The sequence below is a fragment of the Xenopus tropicalis genome, chromosome 7 (assembly GCF_000004195.4).
Source record: "Xenopus tropicalis strain Nigerian chromosome 7, UCB_Xtro_10.0, whole genome shotgun sequence".
In the NCBI taxonomy this organism is placed as follows: Eukaryota; Metazoa; Chordata; class Amphibia; order Anura; family Pipidae; genus Xenopus; species Xenopus tropicalis.
The window spans coordinates 29638905-29649419 of NC_030683.2; positions in this window are offsets into that span (position 1 = coordinate 29638905).

Genomic DNA, 10515 nt, shown 5'->3' on the forward strand with positions numbered 1-10515 from the left:
CCACTGCTCCGTATGGTAGTTTAAATGACCACGCTATCGCCGGCTCGGCGGGGAGATGTTTGCGCATGCGCGCCAGGGGGGGGCGGCCTTGGGGCACCTGGAATTGAAATCCGGTGCTGCCCCCGCCTGATGTCCTCCCCTAAATGTGCGTAAGTGAAACGCATGAGGGGAGAACATCGGCAGCCACTGGGTATTTTCCCAGTGTCCCGGTGGCCCAGTCCAACCCTGCATGCGTTTCAGTATATAAATGAAATGTGGCAGCAGCAAGGGACTGGAGCAGTTTGTCAGAGATAGAGTAGTGGGAACCTATCCATAAAGTAAAGAGTTGGCTTAAACTCGACTGATCCACAGGTAAACCCACAGATTCTGCGGATATAGGGTCAGCTTATGCACCTCAATGCAGAGGTGGAGGGAAAGGGCAATGTTGCTGAACTGTAACTCTCATATTCAGATTATTTAATGAATGTAACCTTTGGTGAATAGGGCAGTTATATGAAATAAAAAGAATGTTATGACAATGTAAATGGTTTACCTATAAGTTCCGATCAATTTATTGCTACCCGCTGGATAAAAATATTTACTTGGAGTATTGCTCCCCACGTTTATGTTGGCGACAACATTCGCTCATCACTAGTCAGGCCGGATTGGTGGCAAAGGTTACTTTGTATTACTGGTTACTCTGTTCAGGCCTCTCTTATTCATTTTCCTGTCTCTCATTTGAGCCAATGCCAGATTGCTAGTATAAATTTGCCCATAGCAACCAGATAGCTGCTGGGATTCAGGATTGCAGAATTGCTGAACAAAAAGCTAAATAACTCAGAAAACAAAAAGTTTAAAAATTAAGACCAAATGCAAATTATCTCAGAATATCACTCAGACTAATATGTATATTATATACTAAAAATGTGTTTAAAGGAAAATTACCTTTTCGGGTTTCATGAAATATTTGAGAAAGCAAGGTACAAATTTCTCCCTGTATATTTTGTGAATTATTTTCCTTCCTATTTCCAGCCTACAACTGAAAATGGTTGCCATGGCCCCTGACTGTAGCAAACAAAAATCAGAACTTTGAAATGTCAGTTTTATGTTTGTTTTTATTTTCAATTGCAAATCTTGCAGACTATTTGCGAATTTTAAGGCAAACATGCACTTTAAAAGGCAATTTTATAAACAACACTGTGTGATATTTAAAACTACAGGGATATTTCAATGCCAAGCAACTTTCATATACATTTACCGTTATTTATATTTTGGTTTTCAGTCCATCCAAGCCCTGAGATGGCTAATGCTAAGGCCATAAGGAGACCCATCTAGTCACCCTATTTAATTCTGTTATACCCTGAGTCACTTTATGGACCACAGTTAATAGGGCTCTAACCTGCAGCCTTGTGCATGCATAACCTTAACATAACTGCATGCATAATTTCCCTTTGCTCAAGGGCACATTTTAATTAATGTTGGTAGAGCCAGAGCAGGTAGCGTTCCATGGCATGACAGCTGTTGGGAACATTGTAAAATAAGGTTGGGGAAAATAGAAAGGCCAAACGCCTTAATTTCCATTATTCCCTACAGTTACAGTTAGGGTCAGTATTCCTGATAAACCCAGTATTTATATGGTATGGGACCTGTAATCCTTGCTCAGGACTAAAGGTTTTCTGGATAAGGGGTCTTTCCCTAATTTGGATCTCCATACATTACATAGTTACATAGGGTTGAAAAAAGACCATTAAGTTCAACCCTTCCAAGTAAACCCAGCACACACAACCTATACTTATCAATCTATACACTCACATACATAAACTATATATACAAACACTAATACTAACTGTAGATATTAGTATCACAATAGCCTTGGATACTATGCTTGTTCATGAACTCAAGTCTAATAAAAAATATTTTAAATATTAAATAAACTCAATTGAATTGTTTTGCCTCCAATGAGGATTCATTATATCTAAGCTGGTATCAAGTACAAGGCAGTGTTTTAATATTACAGAGAAAAGGGAATCATTTTTTACAAATTTAATTATTTGCTTATAATGGAGTCTATGGGTTTCCAGATAACGGACCCCATACCTGTACCAAAAAAACAGGGGCTTGTTTATGGTTAGTAGGCCCATTGGCAGGTTCTAAAACAAGCAGGATTGCTTCCAAAAAAAAGCATACGCAAATGTGAGCCCCTGTGTGTGCTCGTGTATGGCAGCAGCCTGTGCCAGTTTGCCCACTGTGCCCTCTTCGGTGCATAAGGCTCAAGGTGGAGCTCACACTGGCGCAAGGGCTCTGTACCTATCTCCTGCCTGGGCAGGTATCAGTACAGGTTGGGAACATATTGTGTTCATTTCATATGTGTGATAAACTGCTTGGATAGCAGTGGGTTAAATGATTGTGTTGTGTTGGTACAGGGGAAGCAGTCAGACAAGCACAGTAACTTCTGTACATTTATTATAACATGGCAGGTAAGACTGGCCTGCTCCATACTTGCTCTCAGCTTAGACAGGAAGTGGGAAACAGGAAGAGGATAATGGATCATAGACAAAAGGCAAAACAGAAGAATGCCCTTATCCAAAATGTCTACAGAAGCAGCGGTTAATACAATATGCATGCAAATAAAGGGCATGAAAGTGCAATCCCTTGCAAGTTCAAATTGGGCACAGTTTACATTAATGTCTGGCCTCTGGTATCTGGCACACTTTGTCTTTTTTTTACTTGATATTTTCAAATCGAATAACACCAACAGACCAAGGTCATGCATCTGGTTATGGCCATAAAGGGCAAATATGCTTCCATGTGACAGCAGCATGTTGGTACAGGTATCAGATGCACAAGAATAGAACTGCATATATGTGTATACAACAGACAAATGTTCTTGCTGTGCTAGTCACAACCACCATAAGTGGTATATTTGGGAGAGGAAACAATTGCCTTGGGCCCAGTGATATTCTCTGACACAATACACATTTTACAACTGTTGCCATCTTGGCTTGTAAGAGCAGTTGTACAGAGGTGTTTTGGTGTCCCACATATATCACACTGTTTCAGGTGGCATATGGAAGCTGTGCACATAATGTCAATCCTTGTTCTACACCCTTGGTTCACTGCTTGCATTGTTACTGAATTTTCATACATCGCTTAGCTCATTTGAATAACCATAAAGCCCATATGGAGTCAATAAAAAGATATGAAGATGAAGAGAAAGGAGAATGCAAGAGCCTGACTAGACATTTCACCCAAATAATTACCCAATGTGGTTGACTTGACCACACCTGTTGTTACATAGATATTCAGTGAATTCCCTAAACGTATGGGTCGCTAGGGACCAATTGCCTTGTGAGTTGCCACTGATAATTCAGATTTTGGCTTTCCAATCACAACCCAAATGATCTTATACAGGTATGGGACCCGTTATCCAGAATGCTTGTGTCCCAGGGTTTCCAGATAAGGGGTCTATCTATAATTTGCATTACCATACTTTGTCTACTACAAAAATCATACAAACATTAAATAAATCCAATTGGATTGTTTTGCCACCAATAGGAGGAAATGATATCTTAGCTGGGATCAAGGCCAAGGTACTGTTTTATTATTTATAAAAATCTAAATTATCTGATTAAAATGCAGTTTATGGGATATGACCTTCCCGTAATTCTATGCTTTCTAAGTAACGGGGTTTCTGGATAATGGATCCTATGCCTGTGTTCATTTTGACAAAGGGGACTAAACCTAAAGCAATGTTGGTAAGTATGGTCAAACAAAACCAGACCAGAAAACCAGTTACATGCTGCAAGACCAGGGAGAGTAGGGCCTAATTACTGCAATATATTTTCATTATGGTTCTTTTATCCTTTACACACCAGTATAAAATACAATGTAGAATCAGAACTGAGCTGAACACCTTGCTGTGACTTTATAAAGAACTTGTGGAAACTCTAGGAATTAAAACCCTTGATGGTAACATAACAACATGATAAGCAGCCATGTCAAGGTCCCTTTTTACTCTCGTAAGCACCTCCCATGCTGCAAGGTCAACGTGATGAAAGGCTAGGATAAATTTGGGAAGATGGCTTATAATTAAGCCATGTGGTGCGGATGGTTTTAAGTCATGATTAATGAGCCACATGATCCAGCCATACAAGCTGAACTCTTTAGATGCTACCTCCATACACAGCAAAGGTAACAACACTCTGTTCCTAGCAATGCAGAACGAAACCTTCTGCTTGGGAAAGGCTGAATCTTCCTGCAAAATTCACTTATCTTGTGATTAGCCATATCCTACAAAAAATAATGGATTATTAGCAATTAACATCCATATGGGTCTGACACTAGCCACTTTAATGATATTTATAGCTCTATATATATAATACAGCAGCCCAGTGAATATCCTATAAAATTACAAAAGGTGTTTAGTGATGTCATCAGTTAAAATCGGTTATTAGCTCAAAAGTGTAAAATATAAGCATAATATTCACCCTGGATTCCATGACCTATACAAAAGCACTCAACCAACCTTTTGCCTTTATATGGTGTTGGAATGGCAAATTTTACAACATCATTTATATTAATATTATTAATCCAGCCAGGGAGCTCAAGATAAGCAAGTGATAAAGCTTAGCATTTAATATGTTATTACATTAGCGCAGTGCTGTCCAACTTCTACGGTGCCGAGGGCCGGAATTTCTCTAGCATACATGGTGGAGGGCCGCTAATGGAAGCCAGTTTTGACCACTCCCCTTTTTGAAACCACACCCACTTCAAACCACACCTATTTTGTCACAATGGTGGTAGCACAGCAAAATCCCAAATGCTTGGTCCTTACTGTGGGGATATCAACCATCATTCATATGTGAAAGAATTATGTCATATTAAGATATACCCTTAAATTCCATATGCCGCCTCCTCCCCTGTGGATAGCACAGCAACCCCCAGTACATAATTACACACCTTAGGGACCATTTAATGGCTATTTCTAACTGCTAACAAACTCCCACAACAAACCCCTGCCAGGTTCACCTCCCACAAGCAGCATAGGGCAAGCAGAGTATGGCACACACAGGCAGCACTCTGCCTGTCCTATGCTGTCTGTGTGTGCCATACTCTGCCTGTCCTACCCTGCCTGTGTGTGCCATACTCTGCCTTCCCTATGCTGCCTCTGTGTGCCATACTCTGCCTGCCCTACCCTGCCTGTGTGTGCGCCATACTCTGCCTGCCCTACCCTGCCTGTGTGTGCGCCATACTCTGCCTGCCCTACCCTGCCTGTGTGTGCGCCATACTCTGCCTGCCCTACCCTGCCTGTGTGTGCGCCATACTCTGCCTGCCCTACCCTGCCTGTGTGTGCGCCATACTCTGCCTGCCCTACCCTGCCTGTGTGTGCGCCATACTCTGCCTGCCCTACCCTGCCTGTGTGTGCGCCATACTCTGCCTGCCCTACCCTGCCTGTGTGTGCCATACTCTGCCTGCCCTACCCTGCCTGTGTGTGCCATACTCTGCCTGCCCTACCCTGCCTGTGTGTGCCATACTCTGCCTGCCCTACCCTGCCTGTGTGTGCCATACTCTGCCTGCCCTACCCTGCCTGTGTGTGCCATACTCTGCCTGCCCTACCCTTCCTGTGTGTGCCATACCCTCCCTGATCTATGCTGCCTGTGTGTGCCATACTCTACCTGCCCTATGCTGGCTGTATGTGCCATACTCTGCCTACAGTACCTTTGTCTGAGGTGTGAAGAAGTGAACAATGGGAGTGATTACAGAGGGATTATAGCCTGAATCTGAGGTGTGAACCATGCAGGGGGGCAGTTAATCTCAGTACTGATACCATTTAATGCTTACTCAAAGGTAAGCCATCAAAGCAGCCAGACAGGTGGGGGGCCACACAGAGGGGGGTCGCGGGCCGCCAGTTGGACAGCACTGCATTAGCGAATAGAGAAAACCAATGAAGAGTGATTTGACTAAACTGCAAAACTGGGCAGCAAACTGGCAAAAGAGATTCAAGGTTATGCACTTTGGTAGAAGTAAATAAAATGTAAGTTATCCACTAATTGTTAGTGTGTTGGGGGAGTATGATCAGAGTATAAAACCTCAATCACAAATTTCAAAGACAATTTGACCAAATTATATATCCAGCACTTAAGAAAGTGAACAAGTGAAGCAAATTCCATCAATGTAAAAACACATCATTCACAGTCACACCATCAGTGTCGGACTGGCCCACCAGGATACCAGGAAAACTCCCGGTGGGCCCAAGGGTCAGTGGGCCCTTCTGCTCACCCAACCCTCTACCATGGCCATTACCAGTTCTATATGAGAAGAAATGGAAGAAAGGATAGATAATAGTATGTAAAAAGAAGTCATTAGGAAATTAAATAAAGTAAGTGAATAGGGAAGGAAAGTTGATCTGGAGAGTGGGCGTAAGGTCTAAGGTTTTCTGGTGGGTCCTTGGCTCCCCAGTCCGACACTGCACACCATTGGTTGAATTAGCACATGTTTCTACATGTGAGCAGTAACGCCACGGCAAGGCTTCAACCCTGTTACCGGCATTCACTCACCTTTCCCTCCGGGTGTAACGCCTCAGAGGAGAGCCAATGGGAATAATTTGCCATTGGCTCCCCTCAACACAAAACATGTCAAACGTGACAAACAACGACAACTCAAGAGGCATCAACTGCACGTGTCTATGAGTCCCACCCTTTGCTCGTTTAACTTTAACCTTAACTGATTTAACTAAATTTGCAGGCTAAGGTAAAAAAAAACCTGTCTGAAGCAGCTGGTAATTTGCCTCGGACAGGGAAAAAAACCCTTGGCCTGGAAAAACTACAGAATTACAGAACTATAAACATAACTAACAGGGTATGGGTTCTATAGACATGATGTGCAGGAAGGCAAAGCAGGCTGGGATCTTAGTATCTGCTCGCCTTCTTGTTACACCCTTAGCTCACATTCTCTCACACATTCTCTCTTAGAAATAAATACTTACCTGGAACTTACCTCTCTTGATGTGCCAGATGAGAGACTGCCTCTCATAATTCCAGGCCTGATGTTACCCGGCAGTCTCATACTCTGGGAGATGGAATCCCAGGTGAAGGTGGAGCTCATGGTTGAGACAGGAATCGCAGGAGATGACCTGGCCTTTGTGCAGCAGGTGATGATGCCGAAGCCCACAGATTTGCCAACTTCCCGCCGGTGTTATGTACCTGTGCTACATGTAATTGCATGGTGTTATCACTGGCTGGCTTACATGCATGCCTACATACTTGCTCCAGCCAGGTGGAACTTTGAAATGAGAAGCCGGGAACGATGTTACTCTCCCCTGATGTTGCTTCATCCTCCTGGGGTTCGAGGAATGACAGCTTCTCAGTACATGGCTGGAACAGATCGGGTGATGGCTGCATTAAAAGGAAAAAATAATTTTAATCAACATGATGAAAAATATGTATTATGAACAAGAGAATAGTCATTGCATTTGCTTTTGGAAGTCCATATGAAGGTTCTGATTCTGTAAAAATAACAGTTTGTGCTTCAGTTTGCCATGTGTTTCACATCACTATATTATAAACATTACAATGGCAATATACAACCTTTGTAGTTTATTGATTGCCTTTGTAGAGACATCTTCCATAGTTTTTAATGCTACAACGCCCCTAGTGGGCATAAATGCTAAGAGCTTTTTCTTTTGTATGGAAAATTACATTCTCATTTTATGACATTGTGGGGCTGATTTTTTACAGATTAAACTGAGGAATCCAGAAGGTTCAGTGATTTAATCATCACATTACCTGCCCCCCCCCCCATAGAGTATCCCTCCTGCCTTGTGTATAGGTTTTCCATGGGCTGCCATGGCTGTGTGAGTTCCACAAACTAAACCCACTGCTTCTGATTCACCTATTTCACTAGTCAGTGATATTCACCCAGGGTATAATCATTTGTGATTTGTATTCCCCAACCATGTACTTACTGTTTTCGGCTGGTAGGGGGGTTGTAACTCTCCCTCTTCCAGTGCCACCCAATCGATGCCTTTGTAGAATGGGTGGCTCCTGATGTCTCCCCGAACACCAAGGCGCTGCTTCCGATCCTTTTGTAGTAGCTAAAGGATCAAAGGACAATAATTTGAATCCCAGTAACTGAGCAGAAATGGCACATAAATATATTTGTAAATGTAGCAATGCTTCTATCCCACAGTTGTACCCACCTTGCCCAGAAGATGTGCTAAATCTTCATCCAGCCAATCAGGTATCTCTGGCTCATGGAATTTGATGGAATCCTTAAGCTGGTCGGGGTCACTGTTGTAAAAGGGCGACTGTCCGGTGGCGATTTCACAAATGGTGACACCAAATGACCACCAGTCTACTGCTGCGTTATAGGCTTTTCCATGTAGAATCTTAAAAAGAAAAAAAATCACTTACCAAGTTGCAAAATGGCACCTTTGAGGTATGTCTACTGGCATAATATAGGCAACAGAGTTTAATGGATTCAGCTGATCACAGAGTGTATGGAGTGCAGTGTATCTAATTGCTAACTCTTTTTGCCAGACTGGTGCTCCTATTACTAAAAAAAATGCATTGGTCTGGGGACCTTTGGTAATAGTGTCCCACAGCCAACTTCTTAGTACTTCCCGAGCCTCCCTTGCATATGAAAATGTAACTATCGTATGTATGCACAAATCTAGGAGTCTGAAGAAGCCACAAGGGATCCTTGGGAAATGTAGGTAACATGGCGGCCTTGTGCTTATAAAGAATGATCCCTGCAATGTTTTACAATCAGAAGCACTGGTGTGGGGAAAAAAGTTCCTAACCTTCCCCCCCCCTTTCCTTATTAGTCCAATAGTGGGACTTCTATGACTTCAACTGGAATCTTTATTCTGCTCTTTTGTCCTCCTGTACTTCTTGCTTTTATTGTTAATAAACGGAAATTGCATGTCTCACCTCCGGGGCCATATATCCCAGGGTTCCGGCCCAGCCAGTGGTGGCGTCGTCCTCAAAGATGCTCTGCTTTGCCACGCCGAAATCTACAATTTTAACATGTCCTTGATGGTCCAATAGGACATTCATGGGTTTAATGTCTCTGTAATATAGAGATTAAAGGAGTTACAGAAAAGTAGGGCTGCTGATTTGCAGAGCAACCTGTGTGAGGCCTCTGCTGTAGAATGTTACAGGAATAAATCTATACTGACCGATGGATGATCCCAAGGCCATGGAGGTATTGCAGGCCGCAGATCAACTCCGCAGAATGGAACCTTTTAGACAGGGAAATAATGGTTAACGCCATGAAGATTCAACTGTAATACATTAGCTTTCTTTTGAGAAAATGAGATAAAAATTGACTAAATTTGAATATGATGCTCCCTAGTGCCAAAATGTACATATTGTATTATCCCTCCCTCTTATAGGTGCAATTGATATAAAGCTATGTATTAGTGATATTGTACTAGCACCATGTAATACTTACCGTACTCTGTCCATGGGTAGCATCCTGTGCCACTTCAGCTGATCCTCAAGGCTGCCCCCACTCAGGAACTCCATCACATAGAAGGCATGCCGCTGGTTACACAGACAAATGGAAAGAGTCAAAGGGGGGAAGAAATGGCAGAACACTTACACAACATAGGGTAGTACCCACTCCTGTACATGCTGCACAAAAAGATTAAAATGATACAATAGGAATATATGGAATCAGCTAGATAATATTGCGGGCAGTTGATGGGTTCCCTGCATGTTGTTATTAATCTCTGCAGGCAGAATGCAGTACTGGATATATAAATCCTGCATGAACATGTATGGGGAGTACAAGGCAAGCAGGCCGTATATAATGTGTATAATGACATTAGGAAGGGTTTTGGGATTGTGCTGTATAATCTGTTTGGTTTTTATGTGGAGTCAAGTAATTTGTAATAGCTATAATTAGTAATGGGCCAATCTGTCCTGTTTCACTTCTGAAGCTACCACCTGGAGAATTTGCTCATTATTACCTATAAGATATATATATAATATGTGGGACATTATGTAAGGGGATCAGATGTATGACTAAAGCTATCATGTAGGGGACACAGGGGAACAGTATTACAAACTAAATGGCAATATGGAGCCAATGTCTTACCTGGGTTTGAAAAGCGGCATAGCCTTGGCAAAGGAACGGGATGTGCCTGACGATGTTCAGCACCTGAGACTCGGTGAGAAGGCTGTTGTATTTGGTGGCCTCTTTTTTAGGGATGGATTTGACAGCCACATATGCCTTCTTGTCTCCTAATGATGCCAACATAACCTTAAAAAGGGGAAGAAAAGAGTTATTATTACTGTGTATTTAAGCCCTGAGGTGGAAATATTATTCAGATTTGGATTTTGTTTCTTATCACATCATTTAAAATACTGCCAGAGCACCCATTCCTTTTACTTTCTACCACATTTAGGATTTAAACCCTACAAAAAAGATCTGAGCCTAATGGGAACCAATCACTCACTTTGCCGAATCCTCCTGATCCCAGCAGGGAGTAGAAGTTGTAGCTGGAGATACTGAGCGGGTTTGGCCTTGAAG